Below are 12679 nucleotides of genomic sequence, written 5' to 3' on the forward strand. Positions count from 1 at the left end.
GCAAGGTTGAAAATCTGAAAGGACGACCTTGACAACAATCAGAGCAAAGAAAAGAGAAAAAATTGTAGGCTCGCTAGATCGAAAACCTAAAAAGGCGATCTAGGTAAAAGCTAGGGTATGCTGCTAGATTGAAAACCTGAAAAGGCAATCTAGGCAAAACTTAGAGCAATGAAAAAATAAAAAAAAATCTCCGTTGAGTTGAGAAGCTGAAAAGGTAGCCCGAGTCGAAATATCAGAAGTCCGAATGATCAAGTTTCAATATCCAGTTTGAACCAAATATAGACTCAGTGGATACAAGTATCTTGTTTATGATTGATCTGAAGAGTTTCATGTCCCTAAGTGAACCGACGGGGAGAAAGAACAAATTCTATGATGAATTTCAGAAAGAAATATTTTGTTTCAATTTCTTTGAGCCTGATTCAAAATCTTCAATATAAAAAATCAAAATTAAAAGTTAAACCTTTATTGCGCTTGCGGTAATCAAGGATTTCAAACTTTCATAACAAGGGCACTTCCTTTTCTAAAGAGTACAGTTTCCCCCCTTACACTAGGGGCATTCGTTTCCAAAATATGTTCAATTATCCCCAGTGTAATATTCCCTGTCAAACTAGGGGCATTTTTGTTCTGATGCTTGGTCAATTTCAACCCCAAAGAATAAGGTTAACTTTGAATTAAAGGTTACCCTCTTGATAGTAATTTTGAAAACTCCTCAGATTCAAAGAGAGTTAAAATGTTTACCGGACCTTCATAAAATCCAACTTTTTATTATAAAAAAAAAAATTCAAATGCGAGGTTAATCTCCTGTTCGTTCCCCTAAAAATTAGTTCATTACTCTTTCACTCCGAGTAGGTAGAGTAGAACTTCCCAAAATAATTAGTTCATTACTCTTTCACTCCGAGTAGGTAGAGTAGGACTCCCAAAACAATTAGTTCATTACTCTTTCACTCCTACTAGGTAGAGTAGAACTTCCCAAAATAATTAGTTTATTACTCTTTCACCCTGGGCAGGTAGAGTAGGACTCCCAAAACAATTAGTTCATTACTCTTTCACTCCGAGTAGGTAGAGTAGAACTTCCCAAAAAAATTAGTTCATTACTCTTTCACCCTGGGCAGGTAGAGTAGGACTCCCAAAAAGCTTAGTTCATTACTCTTTCACTCCGAGTAGGTAGAGTAGAACTTCCCAAAAAAATTAGTTCATTACTCTTGCACTCCGAGTAGGTAGAGTAGAACTTCCCAAAATAATTAGTTCATTACTCTTTCACCCTGGGCAGGTAGAGTAGGACTCCTAAAAAATTAGTTCATTACTCTTTCACTCCGAGTAGGTAGAGTAGAACTTCCCAAAATAATTAGTTCATTACTCTTTCACCCTAGGCAGGTAGAGTAGGACTCTCAAAAAGCTTAGTTCATTACTCTTTCACTCCGAGTAAGTAGAGTAGAACTTTCCCAAAAAAAAAATTAGTTCATTACTCTTTTACTCCGAGTAGGTAGAGTAGAACTTCCCAAAAAAATTAGTTCATTACTCTTTCACCCTGGGCAGGTAGAGTAGAACTTCCTAAAATAATTAGTTCATTACTCTTTCACCCTGGGCAGGTAGAGTAGGACTCTCAAAAAGCTTAGTTCATTACTCTTTTACTCCGAGTAAGTAGAGTAGAACTTTCCCAAAAAAAAAATTAGTTCATTACTCTTTTACTCCGAGTGGGTAGAGTAGAACTTCCTAAAAAAATTAGTTCATTACTCTTTCACCCTGGGCAAGTAGAGTAGGACTTTCAAAAAATTAGCTTATTACTCGTTCACCTAGGGTAAGTAGAAGAAGACATTCAAATTTTACTCAGATTATGCTCACTTTGCTCAGATTATGCTCAGTTCATGCTCAGTCTATGCTCAATTATGCTCAATTTATGCTCAGTTTATGCCTAATTTATATTCGCTTTGTGCTCAGATTTTACTCAAATTTATCTCAGATTTTAAGCCCACACACTTGCACAGTTGTTACATCAGTCAAGGAGAATTTTCTAAAATTCAAGGATCTGACACTGCCAGTGAGAGCTCGCGCTCAAGGACCTGACATTTTTCTAATTCGAGGAGAGCTTTATCCTCAAGGATCTGAACACCTTGACGAATTGCTAAATCAGGCTGCAAAATGAATTGTCACTAGCTTTGGCATTCAGATATCGCACTATCTACCAAAATAGATTTGCTATCTAGTTCGCTTCAACCCTCTGCCAAAGAGGGGCATCTGTAGACACCCCATTTTTGCATCCGCCTGATTAATCAACTCGTCAATCCGATCGCAATGATGGATGTGTATTCCATTGCTTTATTTTGTTACCAGATGTGTTTTAGAAATCCGGATGAGGTATCTCGAACTGACAAAACCTTAGAAACCACGCTACGCTAGGAAAATACGATCCCAGAAACGTAGAAATCATCATATTGCAGACCAAAAAGAAGCTTCACGATAAAAATTACTAAAAATGACTAAATTACCAAAATACCCCTAACATCAAAACAACCTTAGAGCTTACATTACGCTTAGGAAAACCCGTTCAAACACATAAAACGACAAATCGAAACCAAATAAATCATTTCGCCAATTTTCACAAAATTCGACAAAATTACAAAAATACCCCTCATAAAATTCACGACCACTTCACACAAAAAATGTCATAAATGATAAAAACCAACATTTTCATTGAATTCCTTACGAAAAACTGATTCCAAAACATCTTGGAACATTGAAAAATGACTTAAAACGTAAAAAAATCCTCTCCGAGGGCAAAATGGTAATTTCACAATTTTTATAATTAAAATTTTTAAAATTAATAAATAAATCATTAAATAATGTAAAGTGAAACATTAATAAAATTAATTATAAAATTTAAATAAAAAAATCGATCAATCAGGCTTTCAAGAAAAATTGTTGATTGTTCGCAAGATATTTCTTTAAGGACCCCACCATTTGGGGGTCCAAAGAATCAAAGATATAATAGAGGGGGGTTCTTCAAAAATTTAAAGTCAATCAAGCAAGACTAAAGTCAAGATATTAAAGTTAATCAAATAAGACTAAAGTCAAAATTAAAGTCAATTAAGTAAGACTAAAGTCAAAATCCTAATCTAATCAAGTCAATCTCATAAGACTAAAGTTAAAACCCTAATCTAATCAAGTCAATCTAATAAGACTAAAGTCAAAACCCTAAGTCAAAACCCTAAAGACTAAGTCCATCTCATGAGACCAAAGTCTAAACCCTAATTGAAACCGTAATCAAACCCTAATTCTCCTAAAAAAAAATTATAAATAGGAGCCTCCACACCCTATTTTCGTAGCAAAGAAAAAATCCTAGGAAAAATAGGTGAAGAAGCTTCCACAACCTCTCCAAAACCCTAATTTTGGAGCCTCAACTCCTTACCTAACACCCCTGCTATGATTTTAGCCTAAAAAATACCTAAAAAACCTCTCAAAAATATCCCAAAAATCCACAATAAATTCGAAGCACCCAGATCCAAGAAGGAGATACTTTACCTCGGATATCAGAAATCAGATCCGGAGATAGAACGAAGTAAGGAATATGGTACAAGGAGCCATTTTCACCAGATCTGAGGGAATATCACTTCTACAGATCGAAGGTAAGTTTTTTTTTTTTTTTTTTAATCTAGGTTTTTCATTAGCGATGTAGATTTATTTGGAATAAGTAGAGACCGGCAATGGCCGGGCGGGATTGGTGCCTAACACCTTCCAACCCCGTAACATGATCCCCGGATTCAGATTTTCTGTAGTAGATTAGTTTATTTGTCTTTTAGAGTCAAAATTTGATCCCTAGACCACAATAACTAGGTGGCGACTCCCAAACCTCAAGGGTCAAAAGCGGATCTGCGCACCTCGCGGATCGAGGGCGCTTTCACTAAAGGAGAGTGGTAAGAAAAGCTTTTGATTCCTATACAAAATTACCTTCTTGGGCTTTACAAATTTGGCCTTTATGGATTGGAATTATTACAACATTGATGGGGTGAACACAATTTTTTTAAAATCTTGTTTCCTAAAATTTCTAATTTGATTAATGCCTGTTACTATACGTGTTTTCATGACCTCCCAATATTCAAACCTTGATGCATGTTGAAGCACTCACGTCTTAAGTTGGTGATTGGGTTGGAAGCCTTATTTCCTTTTACCAAAATAAACAATTTTGGCACGCAAGACTACTAATCATTTGGGACTAAGACTTTTTGTTGAAGAAGGTGGTTTATGCAAGTAAGCTAAGAAATCACAAGTGCATGTGCATTTTTAAAGTGGCATGTCCACTCCTTACAACTTGTATATATTCAATCTTATAAAAAAATAAAACAAAAAGAAAGGAAATAAATATTACAATATTCCCACAAAATAAAGAAAACAAATAAACAAGAAGATGGTTAGAAAAAAAGTTAATTTTCTTTTTGAAAATGGCCAATTCAAGAAATGGTTGAACCTACAAAAGAGTATTTTCCCCAATGGAGTCGCCAAACTGTAGACATGAAAAATTCATCGAGTAAACCTCAACACTGTGTTGATTTTGGAGTTGCTACCATTCTTTTTTGAGAAAAGGTTTTGAATGTTTACCCAGTTAATTATTTTGAAATTTCATTTTTATGCAATTAGTGACTCCAAAATTGGATAAAGAAATTAATCTACCTATAAATCTATGTAATGGATCCAGTTAGAGGTCAGGGAAGGTGTTAAGCACCCGTCCCTCTCCATTTTAAGTGGTAACCTTATAAACATGGAAATTCTATGAAGAATAAGAAAAAGAGAAAAACAAATTTAAGGAAAAAACAACATTTTCTATCCTTAAACATAGATGAGCATTGATTGTAGCTTAGATCCTTGAGGGTCTCCTTATGAAGAGATGGAGACCCCTAATGTCTTGCCTTAAGAATACATTTTTTACAAGAAAATAGAAAGCTATAAAGAAGGGAGAGATAAAAGAGGGAGATGTAGGGGGTAGAAGAGAAATTATGACATAATTTTCATATTTTAACCAACCTTGATGCTTCACTCTTGTTCCTTCCTTGATCTTCTTTTTATTCTTTTCTTCTTAAGTCCTTGAGTGAGTTATTTTGAATGATAACTAGAATAGAGTAAAGAAGTAAAGATTTTATGGAGAAGGATTTTAATGAAGAAATTTGGTAAAGATTTAGAGTGAAAGGGGGGGGGGGGAGGGGGGCTTTATAGCAAGCGTTGGGTTTGTGAGAAGAGGGGATTTATATAGAGTTGGTGGATGTTTTGGGGATAAAACGGTTCAAACTTAAAAATAAATGAAAATGATATTATCTTTGTTTTGTTTCCTTTTAGATTTTTTCAATTTTTTGAGGGTAAAGATGGAATTTGTCTTAGGATTTGGAGAGGGTGATTATGGGAATGACATGTGGAAGGGGAACATGAGGGTGAGGGATTAGGATAGTGTTTAGAATTTTTTTTATTGGGGAGATGAGAAGCATGAAAGACTTAAGCTAATCCAAAATGGGATTAGAATTATTTTAGAGAGTTGTTATTATGACACCAATTTTTACTGATGCAATTGTGTGCAATTTTTTTGGTGATTTACATAGGAATTAGTATGGCATTAATAAAGTTGGTGTGGAAATAATAATTCTCTTATTTTAATTGGGAGATAAGAAGCATGGGAGACATAAGATGATAGGGTAGAGAACATTTGTGTTATTTGCGAGAATATAGGGGACGTAGGGAAAATGGGGTGATCGGTTGAGGTATGAGTATGTTAGGTTTGGGAGGTTGATTGTGGTGGTGACATGTGCCTACCTTGGTGCACATGGGTTTTTTATTTGGGTTTGGGCTTAGGAATTGGACTTGGGCTTTAGGATTGGATTTGGGTTTATGGATGGACTAGGCTCACGAGTTGGGTATGGGTTTCTTGCCACATCCCATAGGTTTTGTAGTTGCTCCTTTGGATCTAATCCCTCTTCTACACATTTTATTGATCTCACGAGGATAAAAATGGGGTGTATATTAGTATACCACACTTTTCTATCTTTCTTTCTTTGCATGAGTGGATTAGATTACAATTTTTTTCAAAACCATTTACTAGAAAAATGAAGTCTTTAAAGCATTCTCATAAATGGTTTAAATGCATTAGAACATTATATCTTTTTATTTTTTATTTTTTATAAATCTATTTTTACTTCATGAACCTTAAAAATACCTACTTGCATCCATTAACTATATTGTACATAACTTTTCAATTTCATTTTCTTAGTGATTTTTCTTGTCATGTTTTATTATCATAATGATTATATTTCTTTAGTGAAGGGAAGTTCATATGAAAAAAAGAGAATTTGTTAGCCATGTTGTTTTATGCTCTCAAAATAATGCAAATGACAAGAGCTTTGATTGCTTGAGGACATCATTATAGATTCCATAATGCTGAAAGTAGCCTCGATCCGCGAGTGTGCGGATCCGCTTTTAATTTTTGAGATTTGGGAATCGCCACCTAGTTATTACGGTTTAGGAACTGAACATCGACTCGAAACGGATAAAAACAATTAATCTACTCAAAAAAATACTGAGTCCGGGGATCACATTACGGGGTTGGAAAGCGTTAGGCACCAATCCCCCCCGACAAACGCCGGTCTCTACTAATTCCCAAATAAAACTACATTGCTTAAAAGACCTAAATAATAAAAAATAAAATAAAAATATTTACCTTTACTAACGCAACGGTTTTGGTTCCCTCAGATATGGCGGAGAGATCCCTTGATTGTGATTCATTGCTTCGTTTCCGTCGTTGGATCCACTTCTAATCTTCTAAGATTAAGTATCTTCTTCTTAGATCTGTGAGTTTTCTGATTGATTTTTTTATATGGATTTTTGGATGTTTTAGAAGGGTTTCTAGATGTTTTTTGAGCAAGAGTTGGGGTATGGATGTTAGGTAAGGAATTAGGACTTCAAAATTAGGGTTTATGAGAGGCTAGGAAAGCTTTTTGACCTACTTTTCTTAGGGTTTATTTTTTCATCCGAAAATAAGTTGTAGGATCCCTTATTTATAGATTTTTTTAAGTGCTTTTTAGATAGAGTTAATGTTTAATTAGAATTGTAAAGTTAACGTTTAATTAGAATTGTTTTAAATAGAATTTTTAATTAGAATTGTTTTAAATAGAGTTATATTTTAATTAGAATTGTTTTATATAGAGTTATATTTTAATTTGAATTTTATCAGGATTTTGACTTTTAGTCTCACTTAATTGAATTTAAGATTTTGACTTGAGTCTTACTTGATTGACTTGACTTTAAGATTTTGACTTGAGTCTTACTTGATTGACTTTAAGATTTTGACTTGAGTCTTACTTGATTGACTTTAAGATTGACTTTAGTCTTAATTGATTAACTTTAAGATTTTGACTTTAGTCTTACTTGATTGACTTTAATTTTAATTAGGATTTCACTTTACATTAATTAATGTTTTAATTATTAATTTCAGAATTTTTAATTATTAAAATTATAAAATTACCGTTTTGCCCTCGGAGATGACTTCTTGCGTTTTAAGTCGTTTTTCCATGTTCCAGGATATTTTGGAATCGATTTTTCATAAGGATTTCAATGGGAATATTGGTTTGTATCATTTATAAAAAATTTTGTGCGAAATGGTTGTGAACTTTATGAGGGGCATTTTCGTAATTTTATCGAATTTTGTGAGAATTGGCCAAAATGTTTTTTTGATTTCGATTTGTGATTTTATGTGTTTGAAAGGATTTTCCTAAGCGTAATGTAGGTTCTAGGGATGTTTTGAGATTAGGGGTATTTTGATAATTTGATCATTGTTTAGAGATTTTTATCGAAAAGCTTTTTTTTGTCGGCAAGATGATGATTTCTATGTTTTTGGAGTTATATTTTCTTAGCGTAGTGCGGTTTCTATAGTTTTGTTAATTTGAGATATCTTATCCGAATTTCTAAAACATATCTAGCAACAAAATATAGCAATGGAATAATCATCCATCATTGGGAACCGTTGCAATCAAGTTGACGAGTTGATTAATTAAGCGAATGCAAAAATGGGGTATCTACAGATGCCCCTCTTTGGCAGAGGGTTGAAGCAAACTAGATAGAAAATCTATTTTGGTAGATAGTGCGATATCCGAATGTCAAAGCTAGTGACAGTTCATTTTGCAGCCTGATTTAGCAATTCGTCGTGGCGTTCGGATCCTTGAGGGTAAAACTCTTCCCGAACTAAAAGACTGTCAAATCCTCGAGCTTGAACTCTCATTGACGATGTTAGATCCTCAGATTTTAGAAAATTCTCCCTGACTAATGCAAAAGTGCACGTGTGTGCAATGGTGTGATGCTTACTGAGTAACATTGTGTTAGGTCCTAGAGATCTTCTCTCACTGATAATAATGATTCAAAATTGAAATGTGCTTATGCAACGAAAGCAATCATGGAAAGATTGAACAATAAGGTAAGTGGAGTCATAACATTGTAAGAACTTCGTTAAATCCTATTTGAAATTCTTTTTTAGAATTCGAAAAAGTTTGAGTCTCGTTTATCGTACTCGAGCCTATTGTAGCCACTCTTCTCGGGCTAAGGAACTTAAACAATCCTGTTAATCCATTCTATGATTCAAAAAAGTTGGAGTCTCGTTTCACGGACTTGACTTATTAAGCCACATTTCTCAAGCTAAGGTTTACAGGAACTTAAACAATCTTGTTAATTCATTCTATGATTCAAAAAATGTGGAGTCTCGTTTCTCGGACTCGAACATACTAAGCCACGTTTCTCGGGCTAAGGTTTACAGGAACTTTAAACAATCTTATTAATTCATTCTATGATTCAAAAAAAGTTGGAGGCTCGTTTCTTGGACTCGAACTTACTAAGCCACCTTTCTCGGGCTAAAGTTTACAGGAACTTTAAACAATCCTGTTAATTCATTCTATGATTCAAAAAAAGTTGGAGTCTCGTTTGTCGGACTCAAACTTACTAAGCCACTTTTCTCGAACTTAGATTTATAGGAACTTAAACAATCCTATTAATTCATTCTATGATTCAAAAAAAGTTTGAGTCTCGTTTCTCGGACTCGAACTTACTAAGCCACACTTCTTGGGCTAAGGTTTATAGGAACTTAAACAATCATGTTTATTCATTCTATGATTCAAAAAAAGTTGGAGTCCCATTTCTCGGACTCGAACTTACTAAGTCACGTTTCTCAGGCTTGGATTAATTAAAGACTTGGTATTATCGAGCTCAAAGATTAGGAGATTGGACCTTTATTGGCTTATCATACATCTGGATTCATAATTATCATTTGACTTCATCGGACTTTTAAGTAAGATTTTCCTTTTTATCATGTAATTAAGAACAAAACTTTGGAATTAAATGACTTTCAAAAATGCCCTTAGTTTCAAGGTTGGCTTTAACTGGAACTTGACTACGAGACTGATGGAATGGATTACGCTTGAAAAATATGGACTCTGATGTATGATAGATAGAAAAACTGGCATTCCCTAAAATTTAAGACTATTAAGATTATTATATGTGGAATAAGGAATTGATCATTTTCTTTCGAATTTTTTTGAAAAATGCTTGAGTCGAACTTTAAAAAAATCTTGATAAATATTAGAATAGAAGATTTGTCTCTTCAAAGTGGTTGATGATTCTATATCTTCCACTAGCGAACACTTGAACAGGTAAAGATACTCTTGAAGATCTTACAATGTTCAAGATGACTTCTGATTTTTTCAACTTCAACATTGTCTTCGTCGGATGTGAGTGCTTGGCTGAAAAATGAATGTTGTGGCTTGAATAGTTCTGCATTTCCTAGTTTCTACACAAGCTTCCTTCTGAATTTTTCTTCTGGATGGGACCTTTCCTCCCATTTGATAATGCCCTAATTTTTGCTTAGGTTGCCTTTCCAGGTTTTCAACCTAATGGGTTTTTCTTTTCTTTTTTTAAAAATACATTGATTTTTGCCTAGGTCGCCTTTTCAGGTTTTCAACCTAACAGACTTTCTTTTTTATTGTTATGCCCTAGCTTTTGCCTAAGTCACATTTTCGGGTTTTCGACTTAGCGAGCTTCTCTTTTTTTCTCGATGATCTTGAATATTCAACTCGACAGCTTCTTGGTTCCGTACACCTTAATCGAGTCAATTAGCATTCAGAGGGACTTAATAGGTGGGCTTAGGACATGGTTTAGAAAGAAAGGGTAAAAGGCTTGACTTTCCAAAATGCCCATTGTCTAATATTATCTTTTTTTGTCATTCTTTTCTGTAAATTCTTTTGACTTTTTTTCTAATGCCCCTAGTTTCGCATTCTTTTCTTTTTATCAATTCTTTTGATTCTTTTTTCTAATGCCCCTAGTTTGGCATCTTTGCTTTTGAACCTTTCAATAGGGGATTTTCCATTTTGATGACATTTTTTTTAAGAGAATACATTTATTCTTTGCATGACCGGGCCTGAAGTAACTTCTCAGGTTGCCTACGTACCCCAAATATTTCTTTTTTTTTCTTTTGGAATCAGGTTAAAACGTAGTTCATACTTAGACTTCCCTCCCAATGTTAGTTGGTGTAGTTTAGAAAGAAACATGCTATTTGATTTTTTTAGAGGCTGCGAGGGGCTAAAGAAAGTTATCTTTTTTTTTTTTGGTAGGACAGGAAAATAGTTCGACCAAATAAGGCCTCCTTTGGTAAAATGCTAATTGATTTAGTCAAGGTTCTAGGAACTCGATATTTTAATTGCTCTGTCGAGGAAGGTCTTCTTTTGAGAAAAAATAATCTTCAGTCTTCTTCTGAGAAGGGATAATCTTCAGTCTTTTTCTAAGAAGGAGCAATCTTTAGTTTTCTTTTAAGAATGAGTAATCTTTAGTCTTCTTTTACAAAGTTGAGTGAGATTAAGTTCTTTGTATTTGACATTGACTCGTTCAACCATTTCCAAACTTTGAAGAAAATCTCATGTTCTTTTGTGAATGATAACTCTTTTCTTTGAGTGAAAAATATGATGGATCCCTTCTTATGGGTTTTGGCACATTTGTAATGGTTTCAACTACATCATTCCTGATCAATAATCTTTGATCTTGAAGTTCACCCTCGACTTTATGCCTTGATCTATTTTGGTACAATCTATCCTCTTGAAATCATGTAGGAACGTTGTTATATTTTTCAAGTAAGTTTATTATTCTCTCATGTTCTCTTGAGGATAACGTAATAACCATTTGCACTTTTTGAGTGTACTATTTAATTTCAATATTTATCAAATTTGATTAATGAGCTTTAAGTCATTTCTCATGTTAGATTTTATGTTCACATCATTATTGCACACATGATAATCAAAGCTTCTTTATTTATTAGAATAAAAAAGAATATAGACTGACAAACCTGACTAAAGCTCAAAATTAAAAATGACTATCTGAACTCAAAGACTGACGCAACTGAAGCTAAAAAATTAAGAAGACTTACAAAGACGACATCATTCTGAATGAAGGGACACAATTATAAGGTCTATGCCACTTCGGTTATCTTCGATGAATGACTTGTACTTTCTTGCTTTTACTATCTCTTCATATTCTGATTCAAGCCCGTCATATGCTGGACAACCCGTTGCTTCAATAATTTCTATGTTCTTTAGTTCTAGTACTGCCTTGGGGTAGATATGATCATCTCGGCATGGTGGGGGTACACTGTTAGGACCGACTGAATAAATAAAGGAAATTGGGTCAACCGACTCAGATTTGAAAAGGGATATCAGGTTCAAAGTAGGGGGAGGTTGATTTTGAAAGGTAGGTAAATGATTAGTTTTAACATTGGGTGTAGTAGGAACGGATATGGTGACCTTTCCTTGTTCAATCAAGTCTTGGATAGAATGACGAAGAGTAATACACCTGTCAAGAACATGACCAGGCATCTGATGGAATTCATAGAATTGCCCATTATTTATGTTTGGAGGAAGAAGATTAAGCAAAGGCTTAGGTTGTAAAGGTGTCAGCAATCCCCTTTTCATCAATTTTTGATAAGCAACACTAAGGGACATTCCAAAATTGGCAAATTGTCTCCTAGGCTTGGCTTGTGAGGGTTGAATAGCTTGAAGAGATAGTGCGAAAGAGGTGTTGGCCACTTGTAAGGAATTGACATTAGGTTTGAAATGTTTGGATTTTGACTCAGATGGGTTACCAAAAAGTCCCGAAGAGTAGGCATCCTCAACTTGATTTCCAACCTCAAGGAGGGATTGAAAAGTGGGAAGGTACTGAGGCATCAAGTACTTGGCATAATTTGGAGTGAGATTCCTGAGGATGATATTGACTTGTTCCTTCTCTTAAGGTCGATCCCACAATTGAGCGGCTTTAACTCTCCATCGAGCAATGAACTCAGTGAAAGTTTCGTTGGGCTACTGTTTAGTAGTTTATAGGTCTCTTCTTGTGAGTTCAATATCCGTGTTAAATGAATACCGACCAATAAACTCATTCATCAATTCATGTCATGTTCTTACCCGAGATGAATCCAATGACATTAGCCAGCGTAGGGCAGGACTTGTAAGGGTTCTTTGAAAAAGTTGTGCCATCTGTTCCTCACTCAAACCCTGATATTGCATTATGCCGACGTATACTTTCAAGTAAGTCTTAGGGCATTCAATCCCATCAAATTTCTCCATGTCTGGCATCGTGAACTTCTCTGGCAAACGGACCATGGGAAATAACGTCATTGCCCCTA

This window comes from Akebia trifoliata, chromosome 4 (genome assembly GCF_017979445.1).
Source record: "Akebia trifoliata isolate Shusen 1 chromosome 4, ASM1797944v1, whole genome shotgun sequence".
NCBI classification, from domain to species: Eukaryota; Viridiplantae; Streptophyta; class Magnoliopsida; order Ranunculales; family Lardizabalaceae; genus Akebia; species Akebia trifoliata.